The sequence below is a fragment of the Papio anubis genome, chromosome 14 (genome assembly GCF_008728515.1).
Source record: "Papio anubis isolate 15944 chromosome 14, Panubis1.0, whole genome shotgun sequence".
Classification (NCBI taxonomy): domain Eukaryota; kingdom Metazoa; phylum Chordata; class Mammalia; order Primates; family Cercopithecidae; genus Papio; species Papio anubis.
This window is the reverse complement of record NC_044989.1, coordinates 56,177,636-56,183,278: the sequence shown is the minus strand read 5'-3', so window position 1 is coordinate 56,183,278 and position 5,643 is coordinate 56,177,636.

Below are 5,643 nucleotides of genomic sequence, written 5' to 3'. Positions count from 1 at the left end.
GGTCATTTTTAATGCTCACCACTTTCTCTTCCTCTTGTGGCCCACATCTGGGCAAGCTGATAAGAAAGCTCAGGTGCTCCCTCCTTTGGCACTCGTGGGAGATTCTAACCACACAAGCCTCTGCCTCCCCATACGCAGGGACCCTCACCCCGCCACCCCACCCAATTACCAGAAGAAAAACTCCAAGCCAATCTCCCTTTCCTACTCTCTCAAGTCACCTTTAGACCAGCCTGTGAAGCCTGTCCTGCTCTCCCTAAGAAGCCTCATTATGAAAGAAATACACCTGGCTGGGGGAAGTGGCTCACGCCTGTAATCCTAGCACTTTGAGAGGCCAAGGCAGGCAGATTGCTTGATCTCAGGAGTTCAAGACCAGCCCGGGCTACAAGGTGAAACCCCGTCTCTAATAAAATACAAATAATTAGCCAGGCGTGGTGGCATGTTCCTGTAGTCCCAGCTACTCGGGAGGCTGAGGCAGAAGAAACACTTGAACCCAGGAGGCAGAGGTTGCAGTGAGCCAAGATCGCACCACTGCACTCCAGCCTGGGCAACAAGAGCAAAACTTCATCTCAAAAAAGGAACAAAACTGTACAATAGACCACCAGGAGCAGAGGCTGGGAGAGTCACAAAAGATCACCCAGAGAGCACCCACGTTGGAAAACAGTGTAGTTTGGCAGTCCTAGCAGAGGTCACCATGTAACCCATACCTATAAGCCATATCATGGCCAGATTTTGGATGTCTGTAGTAATGGCAGAAATGGAAAACATCCAGTGTTGTTCAAAGAATTCCATTGGCTCCAGAAATTGAATTATTTCAACCTTCCTCTATTCTATTATCCTATGTCCCAATCCTGGAAGAGCCATAAGAATTATGGAGGCAGGAGGAGGCAAAAAAAAAACAAAAAAAAAAACCAAAAAAAACTCGTGAATGAACAAATTAGACTCTTTCTTCACCTCCCTGAGTAGTAGAGAGGAGAGGTCTTGAATTGCATGAGAGGCCTGTGGCTTCTGCTTAGGCTTAAAAATCTGGAGAGAGCATCCCACTCTTAGAGCAACAAAAACAATCACAACAGTAACAACAACAAAACCAGACCATCGGAAAATTCACAACTCTTCTTGAACCCATCAGAGAGCTGAAGAGACAGAACAACCTACTAACCAGAAATCTTAGGAAAGACGGGCACCTGCAAAGAGAGCTAGGGCATGAGCTCTTGCCACCTGGCACAGTCACCACCAAACACTGGCAAGAAGAAGAATTCAACCAAATGCTTTAATTGCTTAAACCTGAGTATGGGCTACTATGAATTGTGTCCCTCCACAATTCATATTTTGAAGCCCTAATCCCCAATATGATAATGTTTGGAGATGGAGCCTTTGGGAGGTAATTAGGTTTAGAAGAAGGTGTGAGGGTATCTTCATACAGGGATTAATACCCTTATAAGAAAAGACTGGGGAACTTGCTCACATTTTCTCTATCTCCCTTCCATCCTCTGTCCCTCCTTCCCTCTCTCTCCTTCTCCTTCCCTGCTTTCTCTTTCCCTCTCCCTCTCTGCCTCTTTCTCTCCCCTATAACCCTGCTCTCTCTTTCCTTGTAAGGACACAAAGAGAAAGTGACCAACTACAAGCCAGAAGAGGATCCCTACCAGGAACTGGATTGGCCAGCCCCTTGATCTTGGACTTCCCAGCCTCCAGAAGTATAAGAAATACATTTCTGGGCCAGGTGCAGTGGCTCACGCCTGTAATCCCAGCACTTTGGGAGTCCAAGGCGGGCAGATCACAAGGTCAGAAGTTCGAGACCACCCTGACCAACATGGTAAAACCCCATCTCTACTAAAACACAAAAATTAGCCCAGCATGGTGGTGCACACCTGTAATCCCAGCTTACTCAGGAGGCTGAGGCAGGAGAACCACTTGAACCCAAGAGATGGAAGTTACAGTGAGCTGAGATCACACCACTGCACTCCAGCCTGGGTGACAAAGCAAGACTCTGTCTCAAAAAAAGAAAGAAAGAAATACGTTTCTGTTGTTTAAGCCAACCAGTCTATGGCCTTCTGGCTCAAGCTGACTAAGACAGCTACCCAGAGAATATAGAATCCCTGGGGACCATAGACACAAGAGGAATTTGCAATCACTCAAAAGCTCATCTCCATGGACCTCACTGGACCTTACAAAAAAGACTCAGGTAAGAGCAAGAATCCTGAGAAAGTGTCCCTCGTGGTGTAGGCCTGGGGAAGGAGTACACAGTCACTGCGGGAAAGGCAGAAGCCTCACTGGATGCTTCTTCCCCATCTCTCCAAAGGAATAGAAGCCTTAGGCGCTGTGGGAAGGCAATAAACACCATTAGCCCAAGACATTGTGAAAAGCAGCCACACATAGTGGAGCATGCCTGTAGTCCCAGCTGCTGCAGACGCTGAGGTGGCAGGACCCCTTGAGCCCAGGAATTTGAATCCAGCCAGGGCAACATAGTGAAACCCCCCCTCCCCCAAAAGGAAGAGAGAGAAAGAGAGAAGGAAGGAGGGAAGGAAGGGAGGGAGGGAGGGAGGGAGGGAGGGAGGGGAAGGGAAGGTGGGAGGGTGGCAGAGAGGGAGGGAAAAGAAAGGAGAAAGGGGAGGCAAGGGGAGGGGAGAGAGGGAGGGGAAGGGAGGGGAGGGGAGTGGAGAGAGAGAGGGGAGGGGAGGGAAGGGGAGAGAGGGAGGGGAGGGGAGGGAAGGGGAGAGAGGGAGGGGAGAGGAGGGAAGGGGAGAGAGGGAGGGGAAGACAGGGGAGGAGAGGGGACGGGAGAGAGGGAGAGGAGGGGAGGGAAGGAAAGGGAAGGGAAGGGAAGGGGAAAAAAGGAAAAAGAAAGAAAAAGCTGTGGAAACATTACAGCTCAGGGAAGAAACAGAACAAGACTCTCTACCCCTGGGGAAGGGGCAGTATGAATGCTGGGCTCAGAATGACAGCTGGGATGGGAGTATGAACCCAGAGAATGCCACCAGCACCCAAGACCCTGAGACACAGTGCCTGCCTGAGACTGAGGGTTAATCAGAACAACAGACAGCACAAGCCCCTGACTTCCCACCTCCAGGCTAACAAGCTGCTAGTGACAAGTAACAGTGACCTCCTGCTAGGAGAGAGTATGGATAGGTGTCTCTGAGGTGTCTCTGAGGTGGCAAGGGAAGCAGGAAACAGATTGCATACTCAAGTGAATTCTGAAGAGAATTTTAGTTACAGAGTGGCAGGCAGATTCCAGGACTAACAAGAGTGCTGCAGCACTGAGGGACTAGCGACCATGGGGAACTGTTAAGGCCCGAGCAGCAAGGAGGAGAAGCAGTAGAACTGGAGTGAGAGTTGGAAGCAAGCAAACAGGGCCTGCCTAGTAGGAGCCACAGTGGCAGAGAAATACAGCCACTAATACAGCCACTGCCTCGCCATAAGGAATTATGGCTTCCTAACTTTTAGTGTGTCTCTTCTCTTGTATCTCCCGCTGGTACTTCCCACTGGCTGATCCAACCAATAGCCAGAGGGCCACGGAGTTGGGGCATTGCAATCCATAATGATCAGTTCCCTGGGGCACAGAGCAAAGCCAAGGAAGGTAGAGAATGGATGGATGGAAGCAAATGGAAAATACCTAGCATAATACATGCTCACGCTCCTCCTGCATCAACACAACGCTGGCTCCAACTTCATAGCCATGGCAGCCTCTCCCTCCACAGGGTTCAGACCAGGCCGTCTTCTCTTTTCTCTCTACTCCCTCTCTCTAATCTCTACTCCCACAGTGATTACTTTTGTATTTACATTACCCTAGTCCTCTCCTCTGCATCCTGCACTCAGATCCAACTGTCTGCTGACAGCTACACTCTGGTGCCTCAGACCTTGCATTTCTGACCCATCTGAGCCTATTAATGGTCTTAATTCTTCGCTCTCTGTATCCAATTCATCAGCAAGTCTGATCAATCCCACCTCTAAAATATATACCAAATCTGCCCATCCTTTCTTCTTGTCACCCCTGCCACCACATCAGTCCCTGCCATCACATTACTCCTAATCACAACATTTCTCTCTTGTCCTCCTCTGATCCATTCTAGACCTGGCAGCCAGAGGGACCATCTTAAAATGTAGACTAGATCATGCTACTTTCCTGTTTAAACTTTCTGCTGTTTTCCCAAATCCCGTGCTATGCTTTGCCTTCCTCTTCTACTTCGTACCTACCTGCTTACTACTCTCCTGCTTACTACTCTCTAGTGACACTGGCTTTTCCACATCCTCAGAGAAGCCAAATTCTCTCCTGACTCGGGGTACCCCTCCCGCTACAAGTCACTGCTCCTGCCTGGCCCCCATGTTCCAGAAGGTGTCTTCTTCTCGTCCTTCAGATTGGCTAAAATACCTCCTCAGGAGTGCATTCCCTGGCCACTGTTTTTGAAGTTTGTCCTCTCTCCATCCCAGTATTCTCTTTTTACCTAGTGTATTTCCTTCTTAGTGTTAACCACATAATAATTTATCTGTTTATGTTTGATTGTTTTTGTCAGTCTCTCATCAGAATGCAAGCTCCATAAAGCAAGGATTATGCCCTATGGCTCTCTTGACATCTCTATGGTCTCAAGCCAACACAGTGCCTGGCATAAAATAAGTATTCAATAAATATTAGAGCACCTTATCATGCTTTCCATATGCTAGGGACTATCCTTAGTTTCATAAAAATAAGACTGCATTAAGTCTGCATAACAACCCTGGGAGGTAGGTATTTACTATCATTCCCATTTATAAAACAGGAAACTGAGGTATAGAAAGGGTAAGTACCTTATCAAGAGTCACATGTTTAGGAGGGGAAAGAGGTAAGATGCAAACCCAGGCAATCTGATGCCAGAGACAGCACTTTTAACCACTATGCAATACCTATTCCCACATTCACTTCCACAGATGAATTAATAACTACATAAATAAATTAATAAAGTGGAAGGACAGACATAGATTGTATCCATAAGTCTGCCTAGGGAAGTAAAGAGGATAGTACTGAAGACTGAGTTTGTCTGATTGATACATGTGAGGAGTGTGTGCCAAGCACAGAGAATCATACTTGCAAAGCCACAGAGGTAAGAGAAAGTGGTGCAAGGGAACAAGCAGTTCACTTTACTTGGAGTATAAAGTGAAAAGAGGGCGGGAAGGAAATAGGGTAGTAAGAAAAAATTGATGAGGCCAATAGGAAAGGAAAGGTTTATAGTCCATGCAAAGCAGTTTAAATTCTATCCTTAAAGACTTAGGAAGCCACTAAAAAAATGTAATCAGGATGGAGACACAATTCTATTTGTGTTTGAGAAAGATCCTTCTGGTAGTGGTGTAGAGCAGACTTCCTTAGAGTTGAGTAGGCTACATTCTTACAAGACAAAAACTTTTTCCTGAACACTTCAGGGTCTGCTGATACTTTTAATTATAATGTTACTATATAACAAAATATAACTTCCATATTGTTACAGCTTTCAGTCATAAAGCAATATAGGCCGGGCGCGGTGGCTCAAGCCTGTAATCCCAGCACTTTGGGAGGCCGAGACGGGCGGATCACGAGGTCAGGAGATCAAGACCATCCTGGCTAACACGGTGAAACCCCGTCTCTACTAAAAAAATACAAAAAACTAGCCGGGCGAGGTGGCGGGCGCCTGTAGTCCCAGC